The 13,894-nt window shown below is 40.8% G+C and overlaps 1 protein-coding gene across 8 annotated transcripts in view; it reads left to right on the plus strand.

The window, feature by feature from the left end:
* USF3 (upstream transcription factor family member 3) overlaps positions 1 to 13,894 on the plus strand; it is a 37,851-nt gene that overhangs the window by 742 nt on the left and 23,215 nt on the right. The gene's annotated exons all lie outside the window — the stretch shown is intronic.

Genomic DNA, 13,894 nt, shown 5'->3' on the forward strand with positions numbered 1-13,894 from the left:
GGCGGCGGTGGCGGGGCTTTTGCTCCGGAGAAGTTTTGTTGCTTCTGTGGTGAGGGCTGGCCGCCTCCCTGCCCCGCGTGGGTAAGGTCTCGAAGTGCTGGTGCGTGTAATCGGGGAAAGTGTGAAGATGAAGGCACCTGGGTTTTGGAGATCGGGGTGTTTTTACAATTTTGAAATCTTGGTGATCTGAGACAATTGACCATAAATCGCTGTTCAGAAAGTTAGCTTCGGAGAGAGCAAAACGTGGGCACTGTTTCTCAACCGTGGCATCTTTTCAGCGTAGTGTCCGGGATAGAGAATGTGCTGTCTATCACTTCTGTGTGCTCTTGTTGTGTGACATCTCAACCTGGAAGTTAGTCAGCTTCAGAGTACAGTGTAAAAGTCCAGCTTTTTTTATTTAGAATTCGGTCCCTGGAAACTAACTTTTACTGTTTTCAGCTTGGTCTCTTAAGGAAAGGAGGCTTGTGTCTATTCCTTCTCCACCTAGTAATTGTAGCTCTCTGGCCAATTTCAATCAAATTTGCCAGCAATGGAGGTCTTAAAGGGATTGAAGTCTTTAGTTTCATGGAAATCAACATCTGACAAATGCAGAAGATTACAATTATTGCTCACACTAAGGGCAGGGCACCTAAAATCCAGCTCCTTGTGACAGACAGCAGAGGTGAACTGAGTCCGTCAGCATACACATGGCTGAATACAGCCGTAGCACACAATGCCATTTGTAGGGAAAAGTTTTTGTAGGGAAAAGGTGGAAGTCAGGAGAAAGAAGGAGGGAATAGTGATGTGTTGAGTCACCGGTCGCAAATACATAGAAAACCACGTCTTTATTTTTACTTTTCATATAATAGCTTGGCCTTCTATTCAACTCTACCCAGACATATGATTATTAAATACTTTAAGCAAAGATAACTTAATCGTTGTACAGCTAAGTGTTCAGAAGCCAAGTAATGTCATAGCTTGGTTTGGAAGCATGATTTTAGCTTTGCTTTTCCGTATACAATGCATTGGGACAATCTTAATTATGTGGTTATGTTACACGGTGCTTCAACAAACTGCAGGGTATTCTTTGTCACTCATCAGTTGTGAGCAGTAATTGGACAAATAGGAAGGAAGAAACTTCCTATGGGGAAATCGTTATTATTACAGGGGTTTAGAATATTTTAGTTTCAATTAGTGCCATAATAATAATTCATAGGTACATTTTGGGGTGAAATAGATTTGATAACTGAAAATAAGTTCGTCACTGAATGAGAAATAAGCTTAGAAAACGCTCATATGAGCATGATTTTAAGATGCATGTATTCAAAATAACATATCAGGTGTGCAAAGCAGCATGAGAACAGTTGCAGACTTTGAAGTATTTGGATATTACTTATTCCCTTAGAGATTTACTTATTCCCTTAGGTTATAAGTACAAGGGAAGATTTTAACGGAGTAGATGAAAAATGGTGGTGGATCCTGGAGGAGTCTGACAGCTGCAAAGAGATAATTAGGGTATAAGTGCTTTAGGATATAAGTGCTTGATAGCGGCTTTGCTGCTTTGATTCCTGGTTTTCCAAGTAGTGTACCCAGGAGCTGACCAGGGACAGACTGAAGTGACTGTCACTCAAGTGGCACTGGCACGTGCCTGCTGTGTGCATTGCGGACTCTACATTTGTAGCTGAAGTTTAGTCATAGTCTGAAATTCCAAAGGCATCTTATGAACAAGAAGGCAAAAATTCAGTGAACGTGTTCTGCTGACACTGCTGGCCGAGCTACTCCAGCTGCTTTTCACCTTGTCACTTCTTGGGTGAACGTAGAAGATGCTTCCGACTTTTTTAAAGGGAGGAATTAAAGAGCTACTTTTATGTGGGTTGTTTTGTTGTTGTTGGTGGTTTTTTTCCTCCCGTATGCTGAAATCATAAGAACACCTCCGGCTTCCAGATATTGAAGCATAACGAATTAGGCGACAGAGAGATTTGGCAGAGTGCATTCCAAATATTCAAGCATGCTTTTAATTTGCAAAGTGCGTTGGCACAAGGTGTGTGACATTGTAACCAATCATATCCAGCTTGGATGTGAATTAACACAATGTGTGGGTTGAAGCTGGATACTGCACAGGGTAGAAGAAAGAAAGAAATACATAAGGAAGTCAAGGGCTGGGACATGCTGGACTTGACAAGAACCATTCTGTGGTTTAATTTTTGTACGATAGTGCTTGTGTTTTTGTAATAAGCGTTTGGATCCAAGATGGTCTTAAAAATAACTTTGTAAACGACATGTGACTGGGGGGAGGTATAAGTAGCATAGCATTTGATATGAAGGGATTCTCAGTGAATCCGTAGTTGTTTGTGTCGTAAGAACTTGTAAAAGATATCATGAAGTCTATGCCACTTAGAAGGATAGTGAGTAACTGTCGCAGCACAGTGTTTCAGCTGAGACAGTTTTCAATTAAATAACAACGTTGAACATTGTCCCTGATGATCAAAACGCCAGCGGAGATGTGTGCCTAGCTGTGTGTACAAACCAGGTGTTTAAATGAAAATGGATATGTAAAACGTGTGCGTGCGTAGCATCTGACAGCTTTAATGTTCCTAATCATTTCGTAATGGGTCTAGCTATAATTCTCAGACTTCTAAAGAAGTGTTTATACCTGTCTCCAGCCTGAAGGACTGCTCACCCTTAGTATTGCTGGTCACTTTATAACTTAGTTCCTGTGCTACCATTCTTCATCTCTGTCATGTTTGTGACTCCTTTATTCAAGTCCCTCAGGAACACGTTTTCCTATTCTGAATGGTATCAATCATAACGTGAGGGGGGGGGGTGTTCTGGAAAGTCGAGTGAAAACATCTCAGATCGAATGGGTGAGCAGTAGGGCTTCCTTTGTTTCAGACTGTAGTAAAACATGTAAAGGTCACAACTCCCTGATTAAGAAACATTGTGCAGTGCCCAGTTTATATAATGCTAACCTAACTTGCTGGTTAAAATACAATTCCAGCTTTTATATGTGCATGTCATGTGTCCAAAGTGTACTTTGGTTTGACCTTACAAGTGTAGCACTGTTGTCATGCTCTGAATCGGCATGAAAGTGATTCTGCTGTGTGCACAGGATTGACAAATTGTGTGTAAACTAAGTTTGTTTCCCGTACGAAAAGCTATGGCATTAGTCTTTTAGGGTGAATGAGTTACTTTTGCAACCATGACATATGATAGCAATCTTTTACATTAGCCATGCTGTGTGCCATTGTGATTCAGATAAGAAGACAGCAGCAGACTGTTAAAATGTTTCATGCTTCCTGTTCACAAGTGCCTTTCTCACCCAGTTACCTGAACTTCTGTCGGGTTGACCGAGATGAAGACCATGAAATGAGATCAATGCCATGTAAAAGCACATGTCAATCATGCTGGTACTCTGATACCAAAATGAGTTCTTTGTGGTCCATCTCTGGCTGAAATGATCGGAGTATGGATCTATTAACTTTTAGGTCTAAATGCAGGTTTCTCAGATCTTGTGATCTGGAAGTCGTTGGTGTGGTGGGCAGCACCATGAGAATGTTATTGAAAACATGGTTCTTTAGGCTGCTGACACTATTAAAAGCAGTGTAAAGGTATCATGGGAAGAGGAGAGCTTAACTTTTAAAAGTTTTGTTTCTTCTTCAAGTAACTGAAGTTTAAAGTGAAAATAATGTTGTCCGTTTGGGGTGTCTGCCTCCATCTGTAGCCTGTAAGGAGTGGCTGGCTTAAGGGACACTTAATTCATGCCAGCCTTCGGCATTTGAAGTTGGACTCTGCTTTGCTTTCATGCATCAGTGAAGTTGTTAGCTAGAAATTGAACACAAATCTTGGATGGGCTGGAAATTGCCTTTTGCTTCATACTACAGCTCTTCTTACTCATTTACTACAATAATAAAATGGTGCTACCCCAACACCGAGCAACTCCAAATCAGCAACAAGAGAAGGAACACCATTTCATTTTTTCACTCATGGAGAATCCATGATATCCAGAGATGCTGTTTAAATATTATGTATTTATAGTTTAAATGCTTGATTCTCCTATGTAAGTCTCTCGCTTGTTGTAAATTCTGAGACTTCCTGTGTAATTGGAGAAGTTTTAATTAGTTTTGGCATCATCTTGGGTCATAGTTCCACAGACATTAAGCCAGCACTGCCACCGTGAGAAGCACTCTTGTACCAACATAAGCAGTTTCGGTGTCCTTGTTTGGGAGTGGGGGATGTCTTTGCGATCCTTTTGCAGAGTAAATTTTAAGTTGAAGTAATGTTCTCGTCTGGCTTCCTGTGTGAGTGCTAGTGAAGCGGGGGAGAGGCTACATCTTTCAGCATTATTTTGGAGTAGGTAGGACAGTAGGGAAGGGTAACCATCTTACAGATTTTCCTATTATTGCTATAAGGGCAATTTGTTAACTAAGGAAAGTTAGGTAGCTAGTTTAGCGTATGTGGCAGTGTAACTCATTCACTCTGTTAGCATTCAGATTTGATAAAATAATTAATACAAGCAAAAAATTTTATTTTGCAGTGCATCAGGTTTCAACTGTTAGTTGCCTTTCAGAACTCTGTGTAGCTTATATCTCAACGTAAGGAGAGTTAGGTTGAAAACAGGTTGAATGGCCAGGTCCAGAGGGTGGTGATCAGTGGCACAAAGTCTAGTTGGAGGCCCGTAACTAGCGGTGTACCCCAGGGGTCAATTCTGGGTCCAGTCCTGTTTAAGATCTTCATTAATGATCTGGATGATGGGACAGAGTGGGCCATCAGCAAGTTTGCTGGTGACACCAAACTGGGAGGAGTGGCTGATACGCCAGAGGGTCATGCTGCCATCCAGAGGGACCTCGACAAGCTGGAGAAATGGGCTGACAGGGACCTCATGAAGTTCAGCAAGGGCAAGGACAAAGTCCTTAACCTGGGGAAGAACAACTCAATGCACCAATATATGCTGGGGGCCACCCAGCTGAAAAGCAGCTTGGCAGAAAAGGACTCAAGGGTCCTGGTGGACACCAAGTTGAACATGAACCAACAATGTGCCCTTGTGGCAAAGGTGGTGAATGGTATCCTGGGCTGCATTAGACAAAGTATTGCCAGCAGGTCAAGGGAGGTGATCCTTCCACCAGTACTCAGCTCTGGTGAGGCCACACCTGGAGTCCTGTGGGCAGTTCAGGGGTTCCCCAGTACAAGAGAGACATGGACATACTGTAGAGAGTCCATTGAAGGGCCACAAAGATGATGAAGGCACTGGAGCATCTCTCATCTTAGGAGACACTGGGACTGTTCAGCCTGGAGCAGAGAAGGCTCAGAGGGATCTCATCGATGTGTATAAACACCTGAAGGGAGGGTGCAAAGAGGACGGAGCCAGGCTCTTTTCAGTAGTGCCCAGTGACAGGACTAGAGGTAATGGGCACAAACTGGAATGCAGGAGGCTCCATCTGAGCATCAGAAAACACTTTCTTACTGTGAGGATGACCGAGCACTGGAGCAGGTTGCACAGGGAGGTTGTCGAATCTCCATCCTTGGAGATACTCAAAAGCCATCTGGACGTGGTCTTGGGCAACTGGCTCTAGATGGCCCAGCTTGAGCAGGGGGAGGTTGGACCAGATGACATCCAGAGGTCCCTTCCAACCTCAACCGTTCTGTGATTCTGTAATACCCTAACCTACTTCAGTACCTAAGAAACGCTCAGAAGAGTGCATAAAACTAAAAAAAATCAATATTTATAGTGCTATAGTCACATCTTGCCTTCATGACCATTGGTCTGTCATCACTGTCTTTAGTTACAACTGCGGCAGTTACCACTTGTATCCAAACTATAAAAAAAATTGTGATAATTTCTATTTGGTATAGTATTTGCCTGTATTCAGTCAGCATGAATGTGCTCTGTACTTCTGAGTTGCAATTTCCTTGCTCTGCGATATTAGCTGGGGGCTGCAGCTCTGCCTTTGAGCCTCTAACCAGCTGTGCCCATAACACTTGCACACCTTTTCTTCTGTCTTGCTCTCCATGGCTCAAGTTCAAAACTTCTGTTGGAGGCAGCTGTCGGGTGCTTAGCTGGTGTGTGTGTTCATTTAAATGAAAGCGGGGGAGAGTGGAGGGCTTCTTGGGTTTGTTTTTGTTTAAGTCTGTGACCAAAAGTGATGCTCAGTCTCAACAGCTGGTGATCTGGATTATTCAGTATTGCCTTTATCTGAAGCAGTGGTGTCTGTCGAGGTCATGTTCTATACTTGCTGTGGTTGGCAAGTTATAGAGAGTCCCACCTGTAAATTGTCTTGAGAGGCTTTACAGTCCATCTTACTCACTTTGTCTGTGATTTTTCTGTTTTATTCTGGGCGGTGATGGGAAGACCCTGTGTTTCTTAGCTTGGAAAAATTAACTGTTTGAGCTATCCCTTGCTAAGGAGCACAATGGAGATCTCCCACTTCTAGTTTCACTTTAAGGTATTCTTGCCAAGTCAGTCTTGGGTGGCAATAAGGAGGTGATTTCAGCCAGTTATAGAAAAAGAAGATGGAGGTAAGGAATTTTAATTTTATGCAATGGTTTTCTAATTAAGTAAAACTTGCAGGATCATGGTATCAGTCTGTCCCTTCACTTTATCCATTCCTTTCAGACCTCTGCAAAGTAGTAACTTGGAAATCTGGTTTTAGTTTCTGCTCCGTTGTCAGTGCTAAATTTCTACAGTAGTCGTATTTGCTTTTTCTAGTGCTTTCAGAACTACTTGTTTACACCTGGATAGTTCATGTACAGTAATTCTCCTAAGCTAAATAAGTAGTTCCTGAAGTGGTGGAATTAATGAATTCAGGTTTCCTATGGATTTGCACCTAGTGGTTCCATTTTCTGGTGTCTAACATACATTGATCTTGCTTTTAAATTTCCTCTTTGAAAGTGTTAAGAAAGCGTGCCTGCTTTCCCTGGTCACCTGGGCTCAGGTATCTTTAGTTTGGACCTCTCTGTTAAATCTAATTGAAATAGTTTGCAGCTTTATCCCTGCCAGTATTATTCAAAACTGTCAAACATCCAGATCACAAGATGAGTCCTTCATTCCTGAAGCAATTGCCCAGTGGACCCACTTTATATAGAAAAAAACTCTGAAGAGCAAAAGTGTGAAATAGCATTGAGGTTGTGAAGGAGAATGAGCGCTCTTCCGTCCGCTAAAACCTTCTGTGAGGAGCCTGGGATGAAATGTACATTGCAAAGCTGTGGGGTTTTTGTTTGGTTTTGTTGGGTTTGGGGGCAGAGTGTGTGTATGTTTGTTTTTTAAAGCTCATTACAGCTGGTAATAGTGAAAGCACCACTTCTGGAATCATGTGCTGGCCTTTTCTGAAGGACGTGGCAGTACACTGTCTGGACAGGTGCTTTGGAAGCACTTTCATAGAGTTGCCAGTTTCCACGATTCTGAAAGTTGAAGGGAAGTTTCATTAACTAATTCTCGTAAAGTCAATGTACTTAGAAATTATGTGTCTTAACAGTGGAGTTGGGGAGTAAGTTTGATCAGCTTATACATTAAAACTGAAATACTGTTTTATGGTACCTTCTACCTCAGCCATGTTTGCCTTTAGCCCCATTAAAATTCATAGGGAAATCCTTTACTCTGGAAGGTCAGTGTTTGTAACCAAATCTCAGGATGGATCTCTTCTGCATGTTGTAAAGGAGCTTTGTAGTGAAGACCCGTACAATATTGCTTCCTCTATCATGAACCCTTGACAAGTTCTTAGCTTGTGTCAGATTTCTCAAACCCCAAGCCTATAAAATATTCAAGAACTTGACTGTGAAATCCTTTGTACTTAATGACTTACATCTGAAAAGATGAACTAAAAAAATTGACACACAAACTCTCTGGATGCGCTGCACATTTCAGTTCTAGGTTATTTTGCACTGCTTGTTAGTTAGGGTCCTCAGGAGAGAGCAGCAAATCAGTTTAGCATGTGTCTGTGTGTCTGGCGTAGCTGTCAGAGAATCACTTGATACCTCCTCAAGACCTTATGCAGTTTTATAAACAGACCATGTGAGGATCCTTTGTAGTTGCAGAACAAAAAAGAGCTCAGGTTAAAACCAAAAAATGAAGCAGAGAATAGTATTGTGGCTATACCATTGTGGCCAAAATGAAAGTTTTTATGTTTCGATTCTAAATTGGTTATCAAGCCCTGTGACGAAGTGCTGTTCTTTGAATAGAGATTTCATTTGGAGATAAGGTCGTGTCAGAAAGCAGAATTAGACTGGCTCTTGCAGAAGCTGTAGCTTCTATGCTTGTCCAGTTGGTTTTTGGTATTTCAGATACAGCTTTCATATGTGGATGGCTTCCTCAGTTATAATCATCTTGGTCCTAGTATTCAGAGACCACGATGACTTACATGCTACAGCTTTTTTCAGGAAAAAGAAATTATTTGTTCTTTAGGCAACGTGCCACGGGCAAGGTTTGGCTCACCAACAGATGCTCTTGCACTGGAGTGGGAGCGCACTCAGCCACGGTACACGCAATCTTTGTCATCTAATACAGGTAACCTAACCCACATAGAGATGATGACCTGTTATAGGAGGAAGTTGTCTGCCATCCACTTTGTATCCACTTAGCTTTCACCATCAGAACAGACTTTTTGACTCCTTTGTCAAGCGTAGCATATTTAGATATCTATCTTCTATTTGAAAATAATTTTCTGTTTTGAAGTGTACTGCAGATCACTGGGCTTTGAAAACCAGGGAGATGAGCACTGTCTTGCAACTTACAGACATTCCTCATACTTTCTCACTTCCTTCATGAAATTGGTATGTGGTAACTTGTGAATCTTAACAAAATACATGAAGAACATGGGGATCATGAGGATTTCCCTGGTCATTGCTTTCTGATTTCCTAAAGAAAAGAGTGACATTCCCCTTATTTTGATCTAAAGTAGCTGAGGACACTCTTTAGGGTGACAGCTCTGGTCTTTGTGATTCTCGCTTGTACGCTACCTGTGTAGTTACAGCTCTTTACCTCCCAAATGCCTGCTTCCATATAATGATTCATCCAGAACACAGGAGATAGTTCGCGTAGGCATCTTCCTTTACTAGCACTGTGTGCCACTTCAGTCTGTTTGTAGTACCAAGACTGTCCACACAATGTGTGAGGGTGGCAGCAGCTCACATCTGGATGCAAAATGTCCAGGCGTACCTCTCCTTAAATAGTTTTCAGAACATCATCAGCAAGTAAGAGACTTGGTTCAGTAAACATGATCCCTCTCTGCCCCTCCTCTAAGGTGTGAAAATAAATGAGGCCGTACTAACCTAGGAAGACTTGAGGGGCAACAACGGTAGAGCAAGAAGAATAAACATGAGGTGGATTTTTAGGTGATTAATAGGGAAGTTTCTTTTTCTGAAGTTTCTTAAGCAGATCTGGTCAGGATTTCTCAGAACGACCCTACAACTATGCTGTCCTGAAACTGCATGTTAGTAAATGGTCACAAGCAATTATGTCTTTAATATTACAAAAATTATAAATGAAAACAAAAATTAATGTACATATGAGGGAATATCACTTGAGTGATAACCCTGCTTCTTCCTCCAATGCTGTTATAAAAAAAAGAAAGGAAGTTTTCTTTCTAGTTCTCTTGCATGTTCTTATATAATAGCCTTTACTGAAACTTCATTGCTTTAAGTCAGCAGGAGGAAAAATACCAACGTATTTGAGTTTAGATAGCACAAACAAAAGAGGTAAAGAAAAAAATTCTAAAAGCAGTGAAGTTTTTTTTCCATCTGTTGTTATTTGCAGACACCTTAAAAAAAAAAAAATGGCTTGTGTAACAAGCTTTAGCTTATTGGCTTTGTTTTTCTTTTCTTAACTTTTGCAGAAGCTCTGGGAACAGTCTGGTTCCCTAGGAAACTGTCAGCTGGTTTGCATTGGGAATGTGAATTCTGTGAAAAGTCGAGATAGCTCTCTCCTGCCCTCTAATCCCTCATACATCTTCCTCTGCAAAAGGTGGTGCATGTTGTGACCAGTCTGACGCCAGCTGGTCAGCCAGTGCATATGTGCTATGGAGCTGGTCACAGACCTGAGCGGTATCCAGTCGCTTACCTGTGGCATCAGCACTGACCTCGCTCCTCCTTCTCTGCTCAGTCTCGGGTTTCTGTAAACATCTGGGAACTTCATATATTTGAGAGGTTTCATTTAGGTCCGTCAGTGGGCCCAGCTGTTGCTGTGAGTGGGTGGATGAAGAGACACGGTGCAGTAACAAGAAAACCTTGGTTTCTTCAGAAACCAAACTGAAAGATATCAAAGGGATTTTTACAGGAAAAACAGTCCTTTTCAATTTCCTGTACAGTAGTCTTAACAGGTTACTTTTATAGGCAAAAGTAGTTGGTATATGTAGGTAACAATCACAAAGGTAAGCTTTCGAGTTTCATTTCCTGCAATCATTTTATTAGGTAAATGCAAAATTAGAATAGAAGTGTTTCAAGGGTGAATAAAGAAAGGGCAGTAAATCGTGTCTTTTTATCTCAAGGGCACCTTGCTTGTGATTAAAAGCTTGGATTAAGTCCCTGGTTGAAGCTAGCCTTGTTTTAAAACATGCATGGAAGATTGGAAAAGAGAGCTCCAGCAGTCACTTGAACGAAGAGGACACTGTTTTGCAGGGGAAAAAAATAGCATTTGAATAGTTATTATCTATGCCTTGGAATTTATCTTAGCTGTAAATCACGGCTAACTACATGAGGTCTACAAAACTCGTAAGAACTGTGAGATTGTAGCAATGTAACAGTGTGAGTTTGCTGAAGTATTTTAAGAGGAAGAAAGATTTGGACTGCTGGTAGTTTTACAGAATATGTGTAGCTGCATATTAAAAAGATTCTTTCTGCCTCATACAGGAGAATGGAATAGCTTTACTCATTTGAGGAAGATTGTTTTGTACAGCCAAAGATAACAGATTGGAAGAATTATTTTCTTTTTAAAATTAATACTAAGTTTGGAAACACTTCCTAAATAAAGAGTGAAAACTTAATGTGAAATAAAATAATCTAAACTATTTTTTTCTTAAAAAGCTAAATCTGCTGAGTGCATATGTGTTTGAAGAAAAGAGTTCATAAAATAAGTTGCTGAATAATACCTGCAGAGATGGGTGGTAGACAAGAAGACACTTCAAAACAACCTGGTTTTGAGTTTTCTACCCTACTTTTTCAGAACTATAGAGGAGATTAAATTACGTTAAACTTAAATCTCCAGAACACAAAATATCTTTTCATTTCTGGGGATGACATTGCATTTATATTAAAATCGGTATTTCAGGTTGACATTGTAAGAGCTTTCAACTACATAAAGCTTGAGGGAAACTTGGTACTAAATAAATATAAATATTGAATCGCTTCTCCATCTGGCTAAAGAATTTGGAATTTGCTACGTTCTCTCTGCAGAAGATATTCAGCTGAGTCAAGTGAGTGTATTTCATGAGTGAACTTAGAATACATTTGCCCCTGAGCTTATAAAGCAAATACATGTCTTCTGCTTTAGAGAATCAGTGAAGGAATCTCTCCATGAAGGAGTATTACTTGACATGGAAGAAGTAAAGAGAAAACCCACTGTCAGAGCTCTGGTGATACAACAGCTGCGAGGAAGAAATGGAGACAGTAGAAACATTATTCATCAGCCCACAGAAGTCTCCACCTAGGCAGTTTTGTGGTTTTTTTTTTTTAATTCGCAGAGCCCATATTTTCAGCAGCTCTTAAGAATACCACCTCTCTGGTGTTGCCAGCTCTAACTGTTTTGAGGTGTATCAAGTAAAATGCAAAGGTTTTTGTCCTTACAGAATGAGAATAGGAAAAAAACAACTTCAGTTCACTGTGTTTCTTACGGTACAATCTTATCAGTAGAAACCCCAGAGTTGTATACAAGTGCTGTTTAACAAACTTAACCACCTCTTTATAGTTAGAAAATCAGAGCTTGAAAGAAACTAACTGGTTAATTAGATAACATGTACAGCCTTGTTTTTTTCTTATCGGTCCCACAAAACTGCTTTGAAACTTTTGGGGAAACACTGGTTGAATGGTAAACTTTGATAAATTTGGCTTAAAGTAATTTCACAGTAAAGTAAAGTTAGAATAATATTCATTGCATTCCTATGCCCTGTCTTCTATATGAAATGGGCTGTAGATCCCAGTAGAACTAAAGCATATCAAATACAAACTTAAAGTTGTTTACGTTTGTGAGGCTTATACACTCAATGTGGTAGCATCTGGCTTGAGATGTGCAGGGAATGGCATCACTTGGAGCTTATTGACATCATTTTAAAAAAAGGGGCAGGGGAGGAAAAAAGAAATGGGGAGTCTTTAACGTGTTGTAATAAAGACTTTCCATTTTCTCAGGATCAAAAAATGGTTAGAAACTGTATTAATAAATCTCAGCACAAACTTCCACTAAGGCCTTGCCTATCTTCCCAAATACTATATACAATGTATTGCTGAATCATTTAAGGCATCTGCTCGGGAGGAAGAAATAAGGCCATTGGAAAATTGTGTAGATCATGACTTTGGGAGATAGGGGTGCTGCTATTAGGAATAAGAATTTTGCTGAGGGGACACGGACCCTGGGCAGAAGAAGCTTGAATATAGGAGTACGGAGAGCCCGTGTTGGGAGGGAGAAGTGGGAGCTCTGACTTGGGGCAGGGGGAAGATGGCGTTGTGGATGTGATCTGGACTGCGTGCAGGGAGAAGCAGACGGAGTCAGAACAGCTGTGTTTGTTCTGGGGGAGGGTATTTGTGGGTGGGTGCTTTTTTACACCCTTTACCTTCACACAGTTGTGCTTTATCTGTAGCCTTGCATGGTAGCTGGCCATCTAAATTTACATTAATGCTTTCTATATTAAATACACTGTAATACAGAAATACTCCTTTGGTTCTGAAGTTGTATAAATTTGCAAGATTAAAAAAATATCGTTGCTTGGTGAATACATTAGTCTTTCAAGAATGCTAAGTTAGTTCACCAGAACTAAGACCTCTTTCATCTTTTTGCTCTGATTTCCAGCATACTTGCCATGGTCTAGTAATGCCCAATAACAGATACATCCTTGCAGATGGTGCAGAAAAGTCAAGAAACAGGGTACGTGACTGCCACACGATGCAATCCAGCATCTTCCTTTTTCTAAGCATAATGTTTGTGAGCTTTGCTGTACCAGAACTATGTGCACATACTCTGTGCTCACATCCTTACCTCCCTAAACAGAAACAGTACTGTATACACTAAATTAAATGATCCCTTTGCCCCCTTGAATAGCACAAGGTATTGTCTTAATGATGGATATACAAGAGTGTAGTGTTACCGGCTAGCTGCTCTGCTTCTCGTGTCTTTGCTGGTAGCCTTAATGGATACAGATTCTGCTGGGCTGCTTTGACACAACTGAAAAAAACCCACTGAAATGAGGTGTGCTGACCTCAGTCTCTTAATGTATGTGTGAACATCTCTCTGGTTGCCACCAGTGTAAAACATGGCTGGGCTCTAACCAGGTTTACTTTTTTTTTTTTTTTATAATCAGAATTGCATACCTGCTAAACTCCCAGCTAACCCCTTCATCATCACCTGATACAATGAATGCAGCTAGAATAAGTGAGTAAGTACTACTGACCGTCACCAGCTATGCACAGGAGGGATATAAGTTATAGATGCCTCGGGTGGGAAACTGGCTTTCAGAGTTGTGAATTTTCACTAACTTGGAGGACCTGAGACACCAACTGGCCTAGTCTTACCACATATAAATAAAAATAAAATTGTTAGTGAATTAAGCTAAATGGATTTAAAGGAGAAGAAATCTGTTTTTAAGATGAAGTAACACAAGGTAATTTATAAGAGAGTGAATGAAAGTGCTGAAGTTGCGCCACTACTTTCTCCCACAGTAAAAGACTGTTAACTCTGTCAGGTTTTTTCATCATTTATGCAGAGCATGGTCAGTGAGAATGG

Source organism: Aptenodytes patagonicus, chromosome 1 (genome assembly GCF_965638725.1).
Source record: "Aptenodytes patagonicus chromosome 1, bAptPat1.pri.cur, whole genome shotgun sequence".
Classification (NCBI taxonomy): Eukaryota; Metazoa; Chordata; class Aves; order Sphenisciformes; family Spheniscidae; genus Aptenodytes; species Aptenodytes patagonicus.